The following is a 25,218-nucleotide window of genomic DNA, read 5'->3' as shown; positions in this document are numbered from 1 at the left end:
GATAGAGTAAGTGCCCACACACATCAAGTTGGTCCTCAATCATAGTATGTAAGACTCTGAAGAATCCAATCAATAAGAAGGAGAATCGGGCTCAGATCTTGGTGATACTCTGCTACAGAAATGATACAAGGGTTAGAGATCTTAGCGAAATGAGTCATTTAATTCCGCTGCACCCACTGTAAGGTTTCTCATAACTTTTATGTGTTTAAATAACATTATTTTAGAAATTCATATTAGGATGTTAAATAACACACATGGTAGTAAATCTAGATCCTGGTAAAATAATTCCAACAGGTACGAGCTGACCTGATTAGGTGATGCAATTCCTAGCGACGTACTGGGTGTAAGTACGGGCGTCAGTGATATATGATGAGTACCGAGCGTAGGTACGAGCTCACCTGATTAGGTGATGCGATTTTCCTGGCGATGTACTGGGCGTAAGTACTGGCGTCGGTGATATATGATGAGTACCGAGTGTAGGTATGAGCTCACCTGATTAGGTGATGCGATTTTCCTGATGACGTATTGGGTGTAGGTACGGGCGTCACTGACATATGATAAGTACCGGGCGTAGGTACGGGCTCGTTTGATTAGACAATGCGATATTGGTGCCAGATTATGGCATGGGCTCACCTGATTAGGTGATGCAATTATAGGAATGTGATAATGATTTTTATTATTTGTTTTATTTTTTAATATTAAAATATATAATCACAATTTTATCCTTTAAAATATGCCTTACAAGATAATTACCATATAATATAATTTAACTCAAAAGAGTTGATTACGTTTTTAGATAAAGTGAACAAGATAAATCATTATTATTTCATTTTTAAACAATATATTGTAGTAAACAACATATTATAAATATTAATTCTGATTATTCTTCATTTATTTCATTATATTTTTCCATTAATTTACTCCGATTCTATATACTATAGTATCTGTGCTACTGGAGTCTTCTTCTTCATACTGGATAGTTAGTGGGCTGGGCTTGAAAAAATAAAAACCAGAATAAAAGGTATTCTTTTATTCCGCTTTTTTAAAAGACTTTTTATCCCACTGTCATATATTCCGATTTTTATTTTAGCAAAAATCGGGATAAAAGGCCTTAAAAACTGGGATTAAAGGCCTTTGTTTGTAGTAGTGATATATTACATATATAAGTTCAACATATATAATAGAGTAAAGAACGAACGAAACTTCGTTCCTCTCCCTTCGATAAAATCTTCTCCCTCTATATCCATTTTCTTTGATTTTCAACCCGAAACCTAGCGATCTAAGCTCCGGTAGTAGCAGGATAGCAAATCCTTGAAGAGGGAAAGCTTAAGGTATGGTTTAATTATGTTTTAAGCTAAAAACAATTGGTTTTATATAGGAGTTTTGTAAATTAGAATAGTTATGGAGATTCTGACTTTGTAGAATTGTTCTTTGGTACCTATGGGTCTAGTATCGATGTTTACTTGTTGAATTTGAGGTGATTTTTAGTTAGAAATCGAGTTTTAAACTTTTTAAAGCTTAGTCTGAACGTTAATGGCGTTTTTCATTTAAGGGCTCGATTTTAATTTCTGTTATGTAAGGATGGTAATATTTATGGTATATATGCGTCCTGTGAAATTTGGAGTGATTTGGATAAGTTTTGGTAGTGTTTTCGTGAGTGCTAAAATTGGGATTTTCGAGTTTTATAGTTTTTAGAAATTTCTAGGAGATCAGAAATCGTATTTTTGTCATAACTTTTGACTCGGGTATCCGTTTTGGACGTTCTACATACCATTTTGAAGCTTGCAATGAGATCTACAATATTATGTATGTTTTAGAGCTAGAATATAAGTTTTATTTTAGAGTATTTATACCGCGGGATTTGGTAGAAAACCCTAGATTGTCTTATATGAATATTAAGCAGTGTTTTGGGGTAAGCACTTATTGGTTTACCATTGTTGTGACATAGGGCTGAGATTATCGGGGATAGTTATCCACTTGGAATGCCGAAATGTATGAACCTGGATTAAAGGTAAGAAAAGTATATTGTACTGCATAGTACGTTGTATGTAATATAATTAGTATTGTTATGAATTGATTAATATTGAGATATACTTAATATTGTTATATAATGAAAATACTGATTGGTTGAATATTCAAAATGTGATGTTATTATGCATGTGATATATGGGCTCACCTGATTAGGTGATGCAATTTTCCTAAGGATGTACTGGCGTAAGTACGGGCGTCAGTGATATATGATGAGTACTGAGTGTAGGTATTGTTGGGTTTTGTGCCCTAAATAAAACCCATTTCAATATAATCAGATTTACTAATTAATAAAGATCAGAAATCACATTTTATGTTGCATGGTTCACATGATTTATTTCATGTTTATATTTAATGTATAAATTCTATTAAGTCTAGAACATATGTATTTGTTCATGATTATAGTGTTGTCAGCACATTGGAATATAATCATGATTATATGTTCGAAAGTTTAATTCCCTAATTTGTCAGTTCACTGGATTTAGATTGGCATGATAATCAACGATAGGTACGCTTACACCTTGGATAAGTGTTATGTCCTTTCCAGGGCATTGGCAAAGTTTACAAGGATCGGATGTATGGAGTATACATTGGAAGGGACCGATATTGAACTTGGATTAGATATGATATATTTACTGTAATATCTATTCAATTTAATATCACCTAGTTGATCCTAGATCAAATGATCTTAATCCTAACATGGTTAGGTTCGATCTCAAGAGTGTTATTTGTATTCTTTGATTTGTTAGTTAAGCCTACTTTTTGGTCAGGGTGATACGTACATTTTGGGAACATGATAGTGCAATTGAGTGGGAGCGCTAATCATAGATATGGAATCTATAGCTTCTATAGGTATTTAGAAGTGAAACGATGATTTTCTTCGAGCTTGGTAAATAGAGATAAATGATAGAGCACTCATTTTAGTGACTATATTACTTCACTATAATATCATTTATAGGTGGCCAAGTGTTTTAAGGATAAAATACATTAAAAGTGTGTAACGATAATTTTATCCCTATGCAATGTAGATCATCTATAGAGGATCATTGATTATTGGGATTATAACAATGGATAATTAATAGTGTATCTTGTTGGAAATTATTTTACCAGGATCTTAGATCTACTCACAAGTATGTTGATTAACACCCTAAATATGAACTTTCTAAAACGATGAAATAAACACATATAAAGTTTAGTAAACCTAAAATTGGGTGCAGCGGAATAGTATGAATCCTTCCGTTCAGATATCTAGCCCTTGATTCCTTTCTGTAGCAGAGCATTATCAATATCTGAACCTGGATCTCTTTCTCTGAATCTTTAGTGCCGAAACTCCTTCTTGCTGAAAGTCTTTCTTCACGATCTTCCTCACTATGATTGAGGTATCACTTGCTGTGTGTGGGCACTACTCATACACTAAGAATTTCGAAATTTAAGGAAGAAGAGAGAGAGAGTGGGTTCGGCCAAAGATAGGGAGAGAGAAGGCTCAGGTTTTTCTCTGAAGGAAAAATAAAAAATTTAAGTGTAAATTTCCTGAAGCTTTCACTATCTATTTATAGCATTCCACTAGGGTTAGGTTTGAATTATTTGGCATTAAAATAATGAAAATATCAGTTTAAATTTCCTACAAAAGTGGCCGGCCCTATACTAGTGGATTTGGGCCTCACTTTTTGCAATTTTGCAGTTTTACCTTTTCTGCATCTCATTTTCTCAAAAACGCCAATTTTCAAATTCAACCATTTAAATGCCAATTCTAACTATTTAATAACTATAAATAATTATTAAATAATATTGTCATTTATCATATTTATTAATTGAACCATACAAAGTATCATAATTAACAAATATGCCCCTATAAACTCTTTCTTTACAATTTCGCCATTACTTAGTGAAAAATTCACAAATAGACATAGTCTTATTTGAGAATTATAATTGATTAATCAAAACCAATTACATGAGTCTTACAAGCAATATTATCTCAACTAGTGCGGGGACCATGGGTCTATATAACCGAGCTTCCAATAAGTAGATCAAGAATTTATTACTAAAATTCTCTAACTTATTAATTCTTCGTTGAATCCACGCATAGAACTTAGAATTGCACTCTCAGTATATAGAATGCTCTATATGTTCCACCATATAGACACATCATTAGTTATCCATTGTTATAATCCTAATTTGATCACTGATCCTCTATATGAATGATCTACACTGTAAAGGGATTAAATTACCGTTACACCCTACAATGTATTTATTCCTTAAAACACTTGACCCCGTATAAATGATATTTCAGCTTATGTGAAATGAGTACTCCACCATTTATGTTCGTTTGGTCAAGCTCGTAGGAGATCATCCTTTGCTTACTATTCGCCAGATAGAAGCTATAGATTCCATGTTTATCCTAGCGCTCCCACTCAATTGCACTACCGTGTTCCCAAAATGTACGTATCACCCTGACCTAAAAGTAGGCTTAACTAACAAATCAAAGAACACGAATAGCCTCTCGAGATTGAGCATAATCATATCAGGATTAAGATCATTTGATCTAGGATCAACTAGGCGATATTGACTTGAATAGATATTACGGTAAGTTTAATAAATCCAAGTCAAAGTTCAATATCGGTCCCTTCCGATGCATACTCCATGCATCCAACCTGAGCTTTACTTTAACCAATGCTCTGGAAAGAACATAGCACTTCTCCAAATGCAAGTAAACTCTGATGTAGATTATCATATCAGTAAAACCCTATGTCTGATAAATCTAGGAAACTTTATTCACATAGTCATGTTTACTTTCCAATGTGTTGACAGCACAATAAACAGGATCAAGTATGTGAAAAGGGTTTCAGATGAATTTATACATTATGTACATATAATCATGAAATAAATCATGTGAATCATGCAACATTAAATGTTATTTCTGATCTATATTAATAAGTAAATCTGATTATATTGAAATGAGTTTTATTTAGGGCATAAAACCCAACATATCTATATCGTGGAACATATAGAGCGTTCTATGTAACTGAGAGTGCAATTCCAAGTTCTATGAGTGGATGCAATAAAGAATTAATAAGTTAGTGAATTTACTTGGTAAATTCTAGATTTGCTTATTGGAAGCTCGGTTATATGGGTCCATGGCCCCATACTAGTTGAGACAAACTGCTTGTAAGACTCAGTTAATTGATTCTAGTTAATCAATTATAATTCTAAAATTAGACTATGTCTAGTTTATGAATTTTTTCACTAAGCAAGGGCTTGTGAAGAAAGAGTTTCTAAGGTTTATTTGTTAATTAAGAGACTTTGATAAGTCTAATTAATAAATATATTAAATGACAATATTATTTAATAATTAATTTTTAGTTATTAAATAATTAGAATTTGCATTTAAATAGTTAAACTGGAAAATTTGCATTTTTGAGAAAATGAGATGGAAAAATGAGAAAATGGCAAAATTGCAAAGTGGGGCCCAATATCCATACATGGCCGGCCACTATATAGCATATTTACCATTTATTTTTTTCATTATTTTAATGCCAAATAAATCTAACCTAACCCTAGATGGTTTCCTATAAATAGGTAGTGATGGCTTAAGGGAAAAGATGATGCATCTCATTCCTTCAAATAAAATTTGGGTCTCCTTCCTAACCCTAGCCGAAACCACATTCTCCTCTTCTTCTCTTCATATTTTCATACCTTGAGTGATAGAGTAAGTGCCCACACACATCAAGTTGGTCCTCAATCATAGTATGTAAGACTCTGAAGAATCCAATCAATAAGAAGGAGAATCGGGCTCAGATCTTGGTGATACTCTGCTACAGGAATGATACAAGGGTTAGAGATCTTAGCGAAAGGAGTCATTTAATTCCGCTGCACCCAATGTAAGGTTTCTCATAACTTTTACGTGTTTAAATTACATTATTTTAGAAATTCATATTAGGATGTTAAATAACATACATGGTAGTAAATCTAGATCCTGGTAAAATAATTCCAACAGGTACGAGCTGACCTGATTAGGTGATGCAATTCCTAGCGACGTACTGGGCGTAAGTACGGGCGTCAGTGATATATGATGAGTACCGAGCGTAGGTACGAGCTCACCTGATTAGGTGATGCGATTTTCTTGGCGATGTACTAGGCGTAAGTACTGGCGTCGGTGATATATGATGAGTACCGAGTGTAGGTATGAGCTCACCTGATTAGGTGATGCGATTTTCTTGGTGACGTATTGGGTGTAGGTACGGGCGTCAGTGATGTATGATAAGTGCCGAGCGTAGGTACGGGCTCGTTTGATTAGATGATGCGATATTGGTGCCAGATTATGGCATGGGTTCACCTGATTAGGTGATGCAATTTTATGATATATTAGTGCAGGTTTTTGGCACAGGCTCACTTGATTAGGTGATGCAGTTATGCGATATATGGGTGCCAGGCTATGGCACGGGCTTACCTGATTAGGCAATGCAATACAGGATTATCAGATTAAAGCATCGACTTGCTTGATTAGGCAACATGATGTTATGAAGATGGTTACTTTATGAGGTAATATATATATTATTTATATGATTAAATGAATATGAATTCTATTATTGGTATAATGGTTTTGTATTACTAAATATATGTAAACTGATGCTTATTCGTGGCAGATGCTAATAGTGATATGAATTTCATCTTATGAACAATGGGTGATGGTTTGATTCTTATTGTGTATAAATGAAAATATTCGAATAATAAACTATATGATTGTTATTATTACTTTTCTTGTTGAGTCTTTTTGACTCACGAGCGCTATGTGGTGCAAGTAAAGGCAAAGAAAAGCTAGATCAGCCATGAGGTGACAATCTTCTCCAGCAATGTACATATTGACCTCACTGGCTTGCGTGCCGAGTTGCCAGGAGTTGTTTTTGGGCTGGCTGTATCTATTGTGTATTTTGATTTTGTATTTAAATAGTTGTCGTATATATTTCTTTAGCAAAACTTTTTATAACAGGGATCCCCAGAACACGCTTTTTATGTCGTTATAATGTCTGTTTTAGTGTTTTATTTTCATCAAGTTTTTAATATTACCACAATTTTTAATAATTAATTATTCTATTAGTATTAAACTAGTTTATAAAATCACACACGTAGCGTCCCTATAGATTAGGACGTTACAGGTTAGCACCAAGAACATAACATACAATAGAGGAGCTCCAGAAATGAACTTCATCCTCAATATCATCTAAAGTAATCTTGACCTTACTAGAGTTACCAGAATTCTTGAAAGACGTGTCTTAGTTCCTCACCACATTACCAGAGCGTAAAATAGGGGGTGTGATAGGAGTACCTTGATGCACACTTGCAGAACATTTTTGATTCGCTTGAAGAAAATAATCAAAATCTTTGATGATCTCTTCCTGCCTCTTAATTGCTTGTAGTGATGAATTAGGTGATAACGGAGCTTGTAATAGATTAATATCTCGCTCGCACAGACTGCACTGGTTCCCCATCACCTTCTTCCTCCGAGAAGTCGATTGGTTTGACACCAATGACTGAGTCCATCATCTTCATCTTTCAAACATCAGTAGTAAAGGTTGGACCTCGCTTCTTAGGTTTCTTGAGCTCCGATTTTAGCTTCCCTAGCCTCGCCCTAGTCTTCGCTATAGCACCAGCCCTTGAGCTGTACGAGAGAGAGAGAGAGAGAGAGAGAGAGAGAGAGAGAGAGAGAAGAAGTTTTTTATCTGAAAATTCCTTATTTAACAAGAACCAAAATTTCATGTGATTAAGGCTTCATATTCGGCTTCATTGTTAGAAGCTAGAAATGTGAACCGTAGAGCGTCCTGGAGTCGTAACCCATTCGATGAGATCGTTGCTATGCTAGCACCAGACCCACTTTCATTGAATGCCCCATCAACATATACTTTCCATGTTGGCATTTTCTGGGCTGGCGTATGTTAGGCTATTTTTAGCCTATGTTTTGGGCTACAAATAGAGTCGTTTTTCGATGTTTTAGGACAGAATTATGCTTGTTTTCTATGTTTTTCAGGTTTCCCATAGCTGTGGACGTTCAGGGTTTCAAAAGTACGATAAAAGATAAGTTGAGCCAAGAAAAATTGAAAAATTAGGATTTGGTTCACTTCTGGCCACGGCAGATTTATTAACGGCCGCAGCCAAGATCTGGTAGAAAGGAGTTTTCGAGGTTGGCCCACTAGCCGCGGCAAGCTACTCCATCACCGCGGCCAAAGTGACACTCGCCGCGGCGAGGTAATCCATGGCTGCAGCGAGGTTTCGTGCAGCTGGAGACAAATTTCGTTTTTTAAAATCTGGGATGAAAAATAAAAAGGACACTGCAAGAAAGAGAATATGGGAAGCAAATTTTAGACCTAAAAGCAGTCAAGAACGGCAGAAGAAGCAGAGTGGCGGCCTGGATTCATTCCACCAACAGTTTCTTTCTTTCTTCCTTCCTTTTTTATTTCTTTTATGTTAAATTCTGTTTTAGTACATTCTTGATCTACGACATGCATTTTAATTTTATTGTACCCCGAATAGGCATAAGGATAGCAACTTGAAATCTGAGGTGGCGTCCACCATTTGGTCAATTCGGGCAATGGGAAGCAGTCCTTTGGGAAAGCCTTATTAAGATCGGTGAAGTCTATGCAGACCCGCCATGTCCCATTTGGTTTAGGTACCAAGACCAGATTGGCCAACCACGCTGGGTAATACACGTCCCGGATAAGGTTGTTGGACAGTAACTTATCCACCTCCTTCTCCAAGGCGTCAGCCTTTACTGGGTCAAGCGGGCGTCTCTTTTGTTGTACCACAGGCATATCTGGGTTGATGTTCAAGACATGGGTCATCATATGGGAGCTTATTCCAGTCATATCCCCCTAGCACCATGCTAAGACATCCGTAGCGGCCTTAAACGTGTCTATGATCTTACTCTGCTGCTCCGGCTCTAGAATTTTTCCTAGTCAGATAATTATCTTCCTTGACATCCTCCATAGGTTCTAAAATTATCTTGGCCCCAATTCGTCCTGTTCTACTGCCACCGACTCTTCGCCCCCTCGCACCACCAAAAATGACAAATGTATTGCAGCGTTGTAACATTGTCTTGCTTCTCCTTGGCTCCCCCTCATTGTTCATACTCCTGCCTCCCGAGTAGGGAATTTAAGGCACAAGTGTCGAACGGAGGTAATTGCTCCAAAGTCAACTAGGGTCGGCCTGCCAAGGATGGCGTTGTAGGCGGTGGGGTAGTCCACCACCACAAAGGTGCAATATTTGAAGGTTCTTTGTGGGGTGACGGGGAGTCTCACTTTTCCCATTGGGATGAGAGTGTTGTCTCGTTGAACCTCATGAGCTGTGAACCGATGGGCGAAAGGTCCCTGTCAGTGAGCCCGATGGTCGTAAAAGCATCTTTAAAAAGAAAATTCACGGAGCTTCCATTATCCATTAACACCTGAGCAACAACTTTGTTGGCAATAGGAGTCTCTATGACTAGGGGGTCATGGTGAGGGAAACGTATTGGCTTCGTGTCTTCCTCCGCGAAAGTAATGGGTTGATCCATGAGCCTAAGCCTCTAAGTTGGGACTAGAGTGACCTCTCATACCTCTTTGTCATGCTTTAGAGCTCCAACGTAGCGCTTCAACTCGTTCCTGGTGGTTTCTCCAATATGAGGCCCGCCAGAGATCATGGCAACTTTCCCATTTGGCCAGGGTGGCATTCCGGGCGTCTACTGAGAGGGCACCCGTCCGGGAGGTACCTGACCCTTGAGCGTACCCCCGGTTCCTCCCTGAGGTAAAGCGCCTCCCGCCTGGGCCAGATATAAATGTGGTAGCCTATTTTTGATCCACTCGTACAAATGACCTAATCAGATTAGATTTTCAATCTCATCCTTTAGGTTTTTACACTTGTTTGTGGTGTAATCGATGTCATTGTGATAGTCGCATCTTTTGTTGGAGTCTCTCCAAGAGCTATCCCTATACAAATGTGGAGGCTTCTGATAATGCGTATTTTGCCGGGTGGAAAAGTACACACACTCTTGAGAATTCGTGACCTCAGTGTACAGTGTGTATTGTGGGTATACCCCCTTCGTTGCCTTTTGTTCTCAGTCCGCGTGCTACCTTTAGAAGATCTCTTGCTCCGGGAGCTTTGCTGAGCTCCTGCCTTACTGGTGGCTGGTGCGGATTGGGACAGAAGTTGGACGCTCACCCTAGAGGGGTTGCTTACAGGTGCCCCAAAATGCGACAGTGCTAGAGTTAATGTGAGGCTCTGGTTGTACCCTGGGGTAGCGGAGAACTGTATTCTGCTTGTTTGAGGAGTGGCAGGACGTGGACCTCCTAGAAGTTGTGCTCCTAGTGTATATCTCGATACTCCGGTCGGGTAATACCCTCCGTAAGCCACTATCTTGGCTTCTTCCAAATTAATGTATTTTTGGACTCTCTTCTAAAAGTCCTAGAGGCTAGCGGCTCCTTCCTGCCGTAATTCGTTCCAAAAAGGGGTTCTTGTATGGATCCCGGCCTGAAGCAGGGCCAGCAGTTGTCCGTCGTCCACCTTCTTGGTTTTCGAGGCCTCCTCCTTGAATCTCTTTATGTATTTCGGTAGCGTATCCACGGGAAATTTTTTTATATTGGTTATGGCACTAACATCGAGGTTAATCTTTCTTACCGTAACAAACTTCCGCCGGAAACTCACTTGTAACTTGTTCCAACAGTCCACCGATCCTGGCTCCATTTTTTGAACCATTCTTCAGCAAACCCACTCAGTGTCAGTGAAAATCATAGACACTTTGCGTCATTACTGACCCTCATGACGGTCATCACCCTGTTAAATCGGGATAGATGGTCACTAGGGTTTGAGTCTCCTGTGTAGGTTGCCATTTCGAGCATTTTGAAATTTTAGGGGAGTTCCGCCTCTAAGATATTTTGGGTGCAAGGGTCCCGGTCCTCACAATCAAAATCTGAGTCATCCCCATTTTGTCTCTGGGAGACTCTAGCAATGTCTTTGCGGAGGATCACCAATTCTGCTAAGATTCCCTCATTCAAGGCGTCCCATGACACTGGTATCGCGTGCTATTTCTCTTCGAGGTGGTTTCTCAAGTCACCATGTTTCTCGTTAATTTTTTATCTTAAATCAAAAGGGGGATGCCTTCGACCTTTCCTCCCTCTTTCCCCGGGCTCTTGATGCACAAACAAACTCTTTCAGTCCTCTCGGTTCTGTGGGGCAAGACTCTCTCGAGGGAGCTTGCCCCTCTCCGGACCTTTCCCTTTTGGGAAATCAGATCGGACCTTTCGCGGATCTTGAGCCTTTTTGTTTCTCCCGGACATCAAAGTAGGATTTTTCTTGGGGTTTTTCTCGGAAGGATATCGTATGGGGCTTGGTTCCCTAATTTTGGGGCTTTGGGTGCTTAGCGAGGACTCTTCTTCCGTTTCCTCTAGTTCTGCAGGCATGGCTTTGGGATGCACATGAATTCCAGCCATTTCCATGGATTTTTTCATGGCAACCATTATTTCTTGCATCCTTCTATTCTGTTCTTTTTGGCCAGCTAGTTTGGCCTCGTGATCAGTCGCTTTTTTCCTTAGGACCAGTAACTCAGTGTACCTATCATCGTCATAAGCATCGTATCCTTCGGGATTCTCTTCGTATCCCTCGTCGTTCAACTCGTCTCATTCCTCAGAGCCCACATTTACTCGTGAAGCCGCCTCTTCACCCTCTGGGTCCTGATGATCCTATGGGGGATGAGGTTGGGGTGTGTTGTTTCGAGTTTCCACCATTATAGCTTTGATTCTTGATTGTCGTTTTTCAAACAACGCTTCCCACAGCTCTCAATGTAAGCACCAAAATATTGACCGAGGTTTTCGGCAACTAATTAAATGATATAATGTTGAAAGCTTTGAGATAATTAATACAAATAACTTTTACGTGGTTCGGGCATTAATGAGTCGTAGTCCACGATTCTCTATTATTAATGAGAGTATTTCCTTATAGAGAATGTTCTTTTTATGTTTTTCTCTCTACTTTTTTTTCGATCCGCTTCCTCATTTTCTCAGGGGTATTTATAGAGATTGGTGGGAATAGTCGAAAAGGGGTAACTTGTCTTTGAGAGCCACCTATGGATAAGCACAAGTTCCCAAAAGATACAAGATAGGGCATGCATTACCTACACAGTAGGTATCATAGAGGTTAGGTGAGATTAGCCTTCATCCTTCCTTAATTGATGTGATTCTTCATAATGGAGTCGTCACCAGCTCTTTTGATTATCGTGTTATCGCGCTAAGTCAGGCTTACGATGTCTGACACTTTCCCTTATGGACGTTTCCAGACGCTTTCTCCATGCTGCATTAAATGTTAGGTGACAGTTCGCGTAGATCCCTTTCGTCTCGAAGTTGCCTTACTATATCTTAACTCCCGGAGAAGAAGGCGTCCCTTTTGCACTTGACCGGGAACTAACGCCCTGAACCATACTTGTCGCCTTTTCCATACGACCTTTAACTTATCTCCAGGTGAGGTGTCTTCTTTGTCCACGTGTCATACATGGCAGCGGCCACGTATTTTGGGAATAAACTGGGGCAATAGAATGGTAATAAATATGCTCTTGAAATGTGAATAATAATATTGTTGTAGACACTAAATTAAAAATAAAAAATATATAAAAATGAATGTAAATAGTTAAAATATGAAAAGAATTTAATACAATATAATATGAGGTAATAATTTAATTTCTAAATTGATATTACAATAAATATAAGATAATTGATAATTAAAAAATATAGTATCTATATAAATGGTAATAAGTAATTTAATATTAGTCATATTAGTAATAAATTAAGAAACTTATCTCAACCAAATTTCCTGAAAATTTCTTTATTTATTTATTTCATTTTGGATTTTGATTTTATTGCTCTTTCCAATTAGTTTTGAATGAAATGAGTAATCCTTGACTAGATTCACATAATAAGCGGATAAGATAGAAATGTGTATGGATTTACCTTCTCCCTCTGTTATTATATATAAATGTGTTTCTTCTTCCCCACAAAAACTTGTAAACCAAATTCCAATAACCATAACTACAAATTAAATATATAAGTCTAAATTAAATATGAGTAGTTCTACTCTCTTAAACCTTTTCTCTATCTCACACAAAGCACAAGGACTACTTCAGCTAGTGCTTGTTGCATTCCTTTTGTTTTTATCATGCAAAACAACAAATGTGAGAGCATGGTATTTTCAACCAAAAACGCATGTAGAGATAATCAACGGTCTCGATTCTGATCCAAGCGATTTGACCCTTCATTGCAAGTCCAAGGACGATGATCTTGGTACACATGTCGTCCCTTACAATAGCTCCTACGAGATAGTATTCCATCCCAATCTCCTATGCACCACACTCTTCTTCTGTAACTTTCAATGGCCCAAAAGTCAGATCGACCATTTCTTCAACATATTTGATTGTGAAAGAGATGACAAAAAATGCAAAAAATGCAAGCACTACATTTGGAAAATAAGTTCCACAGGCGCTTGTATGAAAGATAATAAAACCAAAGACTTTACTATTTGTTATCCTTGGAACAAGTAATATTGTTAGATATATTTATATAGCTCTAAAATATTGTTCTTGATGATGATAAATTGATCATATCTTTTTAATAATTATCATCCATAATAATAATAATACGATTATCAATTCCATCTTGTGTTGTTCTTTAAATATTATTGGGTAAAATTTTATTGGCTGTTAAATTACATTTATGTCTTTTCTTTGGATCTCTTTCAAATTTACCCGAATGAAATTGTTATCGAGGCTATGGTACTTGACAAAATGAAGGAAACCACTCTCTCTACGATCCAAAAACGAAGTTCTCAATGCCAGAGGAGCCAAAATGGCGGTGGCCATAGCCATAACTTTGAAGCTCAGTAGAGTCTAAAGCTTGTTTACTAATAAGCCATACCTTACATTTATTTACTTACTTTATTAAAATTAAAAGAAAAAAAAAACTTGATGAAATAAGAAATGAAAAAAAAAATACTTTCTCTATTAATTTTTGAAAGAATGTGATAATGATTTTTATTATTTTTTTATTTTTTAATATTAAAATATATAATGACAATTTTATCCTTTAAAATATGCCTTACAGATAATTATCATATACTATAATTTAATTCAAAAGAGTTGATTACGTTTTCAGATAAAGTGAACAAGATAAATCATTATTATAAATGTTAATTCTGATTATTCTTCATTTATTTCATTATATTTTTCCATTAATTTACTTCGATTCTATATACTATAGTAAATGTGCTACTAGAGTCTTCTTCTTCTTCATACTGGATAGTTAGTGGGCTGGGCTTGAAAAAATAAATGGGCCTAAAATCTTGGACTTACTTTACTAAGCGTAACAATTTCAGTTTTACCATTTTTCACTTTTTGTGAGATGCACCATTCCCAGGTTTGACGTGGGGGCAAACCCCTAATTTAGTGTGAAATTGTGTGAGAGGCGTGCCACGTCAGACCAACCCCATAAGGTTGATGTCCGCAACACCCCTTGGACTACCCTTTTGGAATACTCATTGGGTATCCATAAATGTCTTTCAGACAGTTGGTAATTCAGTTGTGTTAGCTCTCTAAATTCATTGGTCCGGCTTTGCTCACAGTTAAGCTTTAATCGAATTTCGACCATTCGTTAACTTTTGTCAACGCATTTGGCCAAATGTGCTGATAAAAGTGGCATTTCTTGTGTAGGAATTTTACCCTTTTATCCTACACACAACAGTAAACAAATCAATTTTCACAAGGTCAGAATAGACCTTTCACCCTGAGTCAAACCTTGGTTGACTCCTTTGAGTTAAGAACAAACGACAGTCATCAACCTTAGACTACAAATCGTTTTGCTTAACCCTAATTACCCCTAGAACCCTCTAGAATCATTTCATTTCACACACGCACACAACTTCAGATTGAAACCCTAGTAGAGCTTCGAGTTTCTTCTCAAGAAACTCGAAGACTGCATTCAACCCAGAAACACAACAATCAAACCCTTCCCAAATCAAAATAAACTCCAGAAACATACACAAACAAATAAACACAATAGTAAAAAAACATAAAGAAAATGAGAAAGAGTGCACCAGGATTTTATAGAGGTTCCCCAATAATTTCTGGGTACATCCTCTTCAAGCTCGCCTCAGAAAAGCTCGTTTCCACTATTGGATCTTCAAGATTAAAGAGTTACAAAGCTGGATTCCAAATCACAGGCAAGAATGGTAATTCTTGTGTTTTACAGTGTTTATTTCTCTTTCTCTCTCTCTCTCTCTCTCTCTCTCTCTCTCTCTCTCTCTCTCTCTCTCTCTCTCTCTCTCTCTCTCTCTCTCTCTCTCTCTCTCTCTCTCTCTCTCTCTCTCTCTCTCTCTCTCTCTCTCTCTCTCTCTCTCTCTCTCTCTCTCTCTCTCTCTCTCTCTCTGAATATTGTGCTAATCCTCTTCTTCTTCTTTCTCTGTGTATGTCTTCCTTTGGTTTGGATCTCCGAGCTCTAACCCTAGGACTCCAAGACTTAACCACTGTAAGTCTCCTCCTCTCCGAAATTCTGATCTGTCCTCTTCTGTTCTGTGTTGATTTGCATGTATTTATAGCTTGTAGATTAGAAGAGAGAGTTGGGAGTTAGTTGCAACAGTTTTAACAAACTTTGCAACTAACTGTTTGTTCTGTCTGTAGGTTGTTAGATTCGACCTCTTAGCTTTTTCCTGCTTTGTATTTCTTGTTACATGCTGATCTGGACAGTGCATGTGGGAATTTATTTAAACGTCTTGTAGTGTAGTTTTTGGGTTGAGATAATTATTCTTGGTTTATTCCAAGTTTTTAATTATATGTATGATAATTTTTGCCTGATTGAATGGCCAATCAAGTTATATTTAATCTTATATTCCTTCCTTCTTTTCTCGACAAGAAGTGGTGGAGTTTAGTCATTAAAAATAAAACTTTTATATTTATCATTTTTTTTAAGTTACACAACTTAATTTTTAAATGATTTATGAATTGCAGCTCGTTTTATTAACTTTCTCATTTCTTATTACTCGTTATTTCCTCAAGTATTAAAATAAACTTGAACATATGCACGAGCAGTTATTTCTCTATTCGTACTTAGCTTTGGCGTACTATTTTTTTTTTTCAAAATCAATTTATATGATTTCGTTTATAGTACTTGCTAAAAATATTCTGCAGATAATTTGATTTTTTGCTTGCATTTGCCTTACGTCTTTTTCGAAGTCAGGCTTTTCGACTTTGTTTTCAACAACTGCTAAAAATATTTTGCGGGTAATTTGATGTCTTCCAACAACGATTTGAAAGGACTCTCAACATCTTGAAAATCCAACCATACCAAATTATCTACATGATAATCAGCACTCCACCATTCCAAAGTAATCTCCACCAAAATCCTGAACCATAAAATCTTACCAACTTCTTGAAATTGCTAAGTCCATCGTAAATTTTGGCAAGAGCTTTGTGCCTTTGACCATAAATCTTAAGTGATTTTACAAACTACTTGTCTGCCCAGAAGAAAAAGACTCTGTTAGATAAATCTCTAAAGATTATCTTGATCTTTGATAATATTCCATACCACTAGCTGAAAGACCACCTTATCATTCATCAACCTACAGATAGGGCCACTTGCTACATACTATAAACTACCTTGCTACATACTTTTGACTATGATATGGAAAGGGTAATAATTATCACCACTAAATAATTGGAAATGTTCTTAGTCACGTTGTAAACTCTTGCGTTAGGTTGGAAGGAATAAAAACACAAAAATGGGAATAAGAATCGGAATAGAAATAAGAATGAAATAGAATAAAATTTAAAATGCATAAAAAAATTGATAAAAAAAATTATTAAATTTTTTCTCATCATGCATTAGAATAGTCTTTCTTTACATTTAAAAATAAAATAATCATTCCACTAAAATGGTAGAAATGTCATTCATTGAAATAACATTCCAACACTTTAATATACAACGAAATAAAAAAATGAAATAAGGATTATTTCTTTTCCATTCCAATTCATTACCTCCAACCAAACTCCGTGATTACATTAATTAGTAACTAAGTTGTGGTACTATATATTATCTGATTATAAATGATATTTGTAATAATTTAAATAACAATAATAAATTGAAAACAGTCGTTTTCCTTTAAATATTAACTAAGTAATTTATAATGTGCATATAGTTTAAAATATAAATAAATATCTAATATATAATATAAAATAGTGTAGCAACAACATTAATTAATTAAATATAAAAATATAAGTGGAGCAAATTTCTAGGATGACTTGTCATATAATCCCCAACGAGCACATACACTGCCTTTGAGGTCCATTAACTTCAATTACTTTTTTCTGCGACGGGAAAATAAGGGGATTAAGCTTTTAAACCCAGTAAAAGAAATATGCAGGTAATCACATAAAGCAAACAAACAATCAATCAACTATCAAGCAGTAATAAGCCATATATATTCAATATTATCAATAATGGCCTTAACAATTCTAAGACAATCATATTATATCGTATGATATCACAATCAAGCAAATCAATTATTCTGTAATAAATGAGTGGGCAATACATCTCGCTACACAATTTATAGCAGAGTTCTGTGATGAATTTATATATAATTTAGAGCAGCTCTTAATCACTGTTATAAATGCCCAAGTAATTCAATTATCAATATTCTAGGTTCTGGCAAACTACAACTAATCAACGAACAGATCAACGGATCTTTGGCTTTTGGAAATTCGACCCATTACTTTCCATTGTACCTGAACGTCAGAAAACACAAACAATTCACAAGTAAACAAAAACCTTATGTTTCTACCTAATACCCTTACCTTAAGTGCAAACCTTTAGTTATTTTTTAATCTCATATTTTTTTGCATTATTTATTTATGCTATGAAAATGTAAATTATACCCTCGATTCCCATATCTATGAAAATTCATCATATTAAAATTTGATTAAATAAGAAGACAATCAGCTTTGGGCATAAGAAATAAGAATGTTAGGATGGTGCAGAGTATGCGTAGAAATAGACATCTAAAGTTCAACTTGGCTCGCAACAAGATAAATCAGACATAATTTATAACATAGCCTGAATGTGAAGAAGAAAAAAACTAGTTGAACAATCACTGCTCGAACAGCAAGAATGCACATTGCTGCAATGCAACTAAAGCAAATCTCTTCCATCTCAAAAGGGACACCTGACATGAAAGGTGTTAAAGCTACCAAGTACCAAGTGAGAATCAAATTTGTCAAGTTTCCACCTTAAACTTTTGTCATAGTTTGAGAAATAACCAAGTCATATTTTTCAAAATAACGGCTGATTATTAGGCATTGTCTATGAAAGGTTATGTGAGATTACATAACCTCACATTGATTGAATAAGCAGTACCCAATACAAAACTGATGAAGAGGGCCAAAGATAATGGCCATGACCCAACGCCAGAACTCTGAAAAATAATGTGATAGGTCAGAATATTATAGGCTTCAAATACAAAATGATAAGTTTCGAATACTTGAGACCAGTTTAATCCCATACCAGAATAGAGAAAGACGCAACAATCATGACATATTCCTGTGATGAAATATGCAATAGATATCTAGAATTACACAATTCTCGATGCATCCCATGTTACCATGTAAAATTGTAGATAAGTCTCTCTATAAGAAAAATAAAGTAGTATTAAAGCAAAGAACTAGGCACTGGTGTAGTGACCTTTGTGATCAAATATTAGAATAAAACTTAGATTTTCTTCATTCTAATAGAATGCAAAATCAACAGAATATTTAGTGTAAGACAGTAAAAGCTACCTTGTCTGTATCAATGTCGTCAAGCTGATTCAAACCAACAATATAAATATATATATATATATATAAATATAAAGTATGTAAATATGTTACCGATGCATTCTCAAGCTCGGCAATAAATCGGGCAAAGCATCGTACTCCATTACCACACATCTAAAATATGAAATTATAAACAAACTTTTCATCTTTCAAACAGTACAGAATCAATTAAGCATAATAATAGTGAAATAGTATCAAAACAAGACACGAAATCTCCATCATAATTCTCAATTTCCTATTATCAACCCACAAAAATCCCTTTAGATGAAAAATCGAAAAGAGAGATGAACAAACTTAGCTCCATTTTCAAATTTACCAGGATGAAATCCTTGCCGAGACTATGGTACTTGACAAAATGAAGGAAACCGGTCTCTCTGGGATCCAAATACGGCTGTCAGAGGAACCCAAATGGTGGTGGCCGTAGACATAACTTTGAAGCTCAGTAGAGTCTTCTTCATCTTCATACTGAAAATTTAGTGGGCTGGGCTTGAAAAACAACTGGGCCTAAATTTTGGGCTTACTTCAGTTTTACCATTTTTTAGACTTTTCTCAAAATTATTTTTTGAGGAAATTATATCCTATACCCTTTTTATATTGTCTTCTTTTATTTTTACCCTCTTTTTAAAAGTCTATCATTTTTACTTTTTTTTAACATTGTACCAATTTTGCCCCTGTCACTTCAAGATACTCTCCATGTGACTCTCTTATGTCAGGGTATTTTGGGTACAATACATATAAAAAGAGGTATGTTTCAATAAAATATAAAATTAGAGGTAAATTTGATTAATTGATTAATAAAAGTGGTATTTTTCACCATACCCTATTTTTATATTGTTCTCTTTTATTTTTATCTTCTTTTTTAAAGTCTATCATTTTTAGCTCATTTTTTAAACACTTACCAATTTTGCCCTTGTCACTTCAATATACTCTTCGTGTGACTCTCTTATGTCAGGGTATTTTGGGTACACTACATATAGAAAGAGGTATGTTTTAATTAAATATAAATTAGAGGTAGATTTAGTTAATTGATAAATAAAAGAGGTATTAATCAATATACCCTATATTTTTTTAGCTTATTTGGAGTGGTTCCAAAATTATATAAATTTGAGCAATTTGAGGCAAAATCACCTTATGTTTTAATTTTTATACACTTAACTCTCTTATTTTTTTTTTATGGCAAAACCCCCCCTTATAATTTAGTTTTTATACACTCAACCCCTTATCTTTTTTTTTTTGGTAGAAAAATCCTTTATGTTTTAATTTTTATACACCTAACCTCTTTATCTTTTATTTTAGTGGCAAAACCTCCTTAAGTTTACTTTTCTTTACAAATTTAAAGTTTTAGTTAGATATTACAGTTAAATACTAACTGGATTACTACTGTATCGACTTCAACGTTTTACTGTCACATATAAACAAGTGTATACAGTAGTCATCCAGATGATATTTAACGGTAATATTTAACTGGCGTGTCAAATTTGCAAAGAAAAATAAACATAAGAGGGTTTTCTCTCCAAAAAAAAGATATAAAGGGGTTAAGTGTATAAAAATTAAAATATAAGGGGGTTTTCCATTAAAAAAAAGATAGGGGGTTAAGTGTATTAAAATTAAAACATAAGGGGATTTTGCCACAAAAAAAAAAAATAAAGGGATTAAGTGTATAAAAATTAAAACATAAGAGGGTTTCCCTACAAATTTCTCTATAAATTTTGGTAAATTGGTCCTTAAACTTTATTTTTTAGCAAATTGATCCTCAAACTATTTAAGTTTTAGAAAGCCGATCCTCAAACTTTATATTTTAACAAATTGGTCTCCAAACTTTTATTTCTTGAACATATAAAATCGTCACTCTTAAATATTGGTATTTTATTTGTTATTTATTTATTTATTTAGTTTTGTATAAATTTTAAATATTTTTATATCAATATACTTTATCAAATTAAAAAAAAATACATATTTTTTTATTTATACGTATTTTTTAAAATATGTGTCAAAATAGTAAAAAAAAAATCAAGACATATTTTTCTTAAATATGCCAAAATATGGTAAAAATATATTTTTTTTATTTATATTTTTCTTTTGAGAAACTTACAAAAATACTGCCACACGGCAGAAATAACTTTTATACTGTCTTGGCTAAATTTTTTTTCTTTCTTTTATGCTGTAAACACAAAAAAAAAATGAGGTCTCTATCTTCTACACCCACGGACAGGATCACAATAGGAACACCAGAACAATCAGAAAACAACCATTAATTCCTGTGAGATTGAGAAAAAATAATGAAATCGACGTCAAATAAATAATCATAGCAAAACAACTGTAAAACAACATTAAAATAAATCAAACAAAAAAAAAAAAAGGAAAAAGGATTAAAAAAAAAAAAACTAACAATGTTCTGCACATCCTCAATACCAGATACAATAGAAGCTATATTTGCAAGTCCAATCTTAAAAAATCAGAACAAAAAAATTACTAAAATAACACAAAAACAAATATAAAACAAGAAGCAGATATAACCATTTAGAAAAACATAAAAGAACCACACACCTCAAAACTTTTTTTCTAATGAGCTCATCAAATGTATATATTGGAGAACCAGAATAAAAAAAACCACAAAATAACCATAGAGAAGGAAGAAAAAAATGTATTTTATAGCCTCCATCTTCCACACCCACGGATAGAACCACCACAACACCATAAGAACACCCAGTAAACAATCATTAATTCCAATGAGATGGAGCAAGAAGAATGAAATCAACGTCAAAAAAAATAAATTATGGAAAACAACCGTAAGACAACACTAAAACAAATAAAAAACAAAAGAATAAAAAATAATTAAAAAAAAAAAAACTAATCATTTTCTGCACAGCCTCAACCCCTGATGCAATAAAAGCTATATTTTTACAAGCCCAGATCTGGAAAATCATATTAAAAAAACCATACTCTTATCTTTCCAAAAAAAATACGACTGAAAACTTCAAAAAAAAATAAAGAAAAAAAAATGAAAAGAAGATAAAGAAGAAGAACTGAACAATAAATAAAATAAGAACATGGAGAGAAAACTAAAAAAGAGAAACGAGATGGATTTTGAAAAAAAAAAAAACAGAGAGAGAAATCTATGAAGAAGAAGATGAACATGGAAAGAGAAAATAGGAAATAGGATGAATATGGAAAGAGAACATGTGAGTCTCATCTTATCATCATCAATTTTAAAATAAAATAAATAAAAAAAAAAACTTGTTTCATAAGGTGATAGCATCAATCAAATCAAAAAATATACAGTTGAACCTCTATTTAAGAATACTCTATTCAAGAATAACCTCTAATTTGTTATAAAAAAAATCAAGTCCCAATTTGGGCCAGTTATAAATAAGAATAACCTCTAAATTGTAATTAGTTATACATTTTCTAAGTCCCGTATTAACAAAATATACCTCTATATAAGAATAATTACATCTTAATAAAATATATACATATGTTTTGTAAATTTATTTACATAAAATTAATAATTTTATTCCAAATTGTAACATATGTATTACCATTATATTTACTCTAAAATAATTTTATTATAATATAGTATTAATAATTATTTATTGTTATTATGGTTAGATTGATATTTTTTAGTATTTTAATTTTTTTTTCTAGTATAACTCTATTTAGTTATAACCTCTCAATTAGAATATAATTTGCTTGGTCCAAAGTCTATTCTTGAATAGATCCTACTGTATATATATAAATTAGTGAGAAAGTATATAGGTTTATGTATATATATATATATCAACATCAAACCTTTTTATATAAAAGAGATATTGGCGGCTAAACCACTTGAATTTTAAATTTTTAACACTTAACCACAAAAATCGATTGTTTGGGGCAAAACTACCTAAACTCCCATTCCATTTTTCTCTGTACCCCTCCGTCCGAAAATCACAGTAAAGTGCCACAGTGGACTGCCCACGTGTACACACTTGTACACGCGGTAAATTTTTAGTGGTCCACGTAATATTAATTTTAAAAAATAATATAAATATTTAAAAAAAAATTAAAAAATCAGAAAGAAAATAATTTTAAAAATATTTTCTTTTTAGGATAATGGCGGCTAAACCACGCAAACTTTAAATTTTTTAACACTATATAAAAAAATTAAATTTTATAAAGGTATAATCTTTGGAAGACAAGTGGAAGCCAAAAAATGACAATAATTTTTTTTTAATAAAATGCAGTATACTGCCGTATAAAATATTAAAAATTATACAGTATAAAAGGAAAAAAAATACTATCTAGCAGTATAAATGTAAAAAATGGAAAAAACTCAATGTACTATGCAATTTTTCCTTCATATTTTGAACATTACAGAATTATATATACATGTGAATTTATAATTTATCTTTCTATAAATAATACTTACACAAAATATTTTTACTACAGAATAACTCATTTGCACTTCAAGTAAATATTCATTCTCATTAAATAGTTGATATACATACATAAAAAAACAATAATATTTTCATATTTATTCTCATATATCTACTGTAGTCTCTATAAAATTTATATTTTTTTTATAATAAAAATAATATTTTTTTTATAAATGTAATTTTTATATAAAAAAAAAAATTTCCCCCTAATATTTGTGGCGGGCTCCGCCACCGATAATACATAAGTTATAATTTTAAAATTTTTGTAAGTACTTGGCAATTTTTTCTTTTTTGAATAAAATATTTGGTAATTAAGTGTTAAGTAAATTGTTACATGACAATCTATGATTGGTCCAAGTCATTAAATTTTTATTTTAAAAAAATAGTTTAAATATACCAATAAAAAAATAATATGTGGATAATGACTTAACATTTAACGGTTATGTACCTACAGAGTTTCAAAAATATAACTTATATTATTACCGCTAAAAATTAAACTTAAATATTTATTTGTAACTAAAAATTAAACTGAAATATTTATACTGCAAATTACTCATTTATTTATATACATACAGTCATATACAGTAGAACCTCTATTTAAGAATACTCTATTCAAGAATAACCTCTAATTTGTTATAAAAAAATCAAGTCCCAATTTGGGCCAGTTATAAATAAGAATAACCTCTAAATTGTAATTAGTTATACATTTTCAAAGTCCCGTATTAACAAAGTATACCTCTATATAAGAATAATTACATCTTAATAAAATATATACATATGTTTTGTAAATTTATTTACATAAAATTAATAATTTTATTCCAAATTGTAACATATGTATTACCATTATATTTACTCTAAAATAATTCTATTATAATATAGTATTAATAATTATTTATTGTTATTATTATTACATTGATATTTTTTAGTATTTTAATTTTTTTTTCTAGTATAACTCTATTTAGTTATAACCTCTCAATTAGAATATAATTTGCTTGGTCCCAAGTCTATTCTTGAATAGAGGTTCTACTGTAATATCAGCCCTGCATGTATACTCAACAAACATTAAAAAGACCTACACTGATGTGGGATATGATATTTACGTCCAATAAATTAATTTTATGGTTCACAATTTACAATTTGGTTCCTTTCATCAGTCAACACCCTCCACTACCCAAGACAATCACTTCCTTTTGTATCCTTTCAACCCAACTAAATAAATACTCTTTTAATATAATTGTCAATTTATGTGAGATAATGACTCCGAATGAGGTAATAAGCTTCTTTAATTAATATAGATATATAAAAAATTGCTTTATCTCATTTTTTATTTTCATTAAAGTAATTAATAACTAATATATATACTTCAATCTCCTTAAGTACGTAAGCATATATAGTATGGTCTGTATCTGTAATACTGAATGGGAACAACGCATTTTTATATTATTAATTATACATACAATGCATATCATGTACTATAATTTTATATTAATATACAATGCTTATCGACATATATATACAGAAAAAGGAGATAAGATGATCTTTGTATATCTCTCTATGTAGACTGTAGAAAAAATTATGCACTTTTATTATTATTATGCCCATTTGACAACAATATACTATACTATTGTAAATTACAATATAGATACAAAATTAAATAAGTATATCGTGAATAGATTATTATCTTAATTTATTAGTGAGATTTGCATTATCACATAATATGAGGTACTAATTTAATTTCTAAATTGATATTACAATAAATATAAGATAATTGATAATTAAAAAAATATAGTATCTATATAAATGGTAATAAGTAATTTAATATTAGTCATATTAGTAATAAATTAAGAAACTTATCTCAACTAAATTTCCTGAAAATTTCTTTATTTATTTATTTCATTTTGGATTTTGATTTTA

At 33.4% G+C, this 25,218-nt stretch overlaps 1 long non-coding RNA gene across 2 annotated transcripts; it reads right to left on the bottom strand.

The window, feature by feature from the left end:
* Window positions 1–17,163: 17,163 nt before the first annotated feature.
* On the bottom strand, window positions 17,164–23,880 carry LOC133031445 (uncharacterized). 2 transcript variants are annotated; one of them, XR_009684674.1, is made up of 3 exons: window positions 19,206–19,833; window positions 18,582–19,003; window positions 17,164–18,492 (listed from the first exon to the last, which is right to left on the bottom strand). It is a non-coding gene; the product is annotated as an uncharacterized LOC133031445 (long non-coding RNA). The 2 variants fall into 2 exon arrangements; XR_009684673.1 differs by having other exon boundaries at window positions 18,582–23,880.
* Between the last annotated feature and the right edge of the window lie 1,338 nt (window positions 23,881–25,218).

This window comes from Cannabis sativa, chromosome 1 (assembly GCF_029168945.1).
Source record: "Cannabis sativa cultivar Pink pepper isolate KNU-18-1 chromosome 1, ASM2916894v1, whole genome shotgun sequence".
Classification (NCBI taxonomy): domain Eukaryota; kingdom Viridiplantae; phylum Streptophyta; class Magnoliopsida; order Rosales; family Cannabaceae; genus Cannabis; species Cannabis sativa.
Note: the sequence above shows the minus strand (reverse complement) of the source record. Positions and strands in the feature narration are given on the sequence as shown.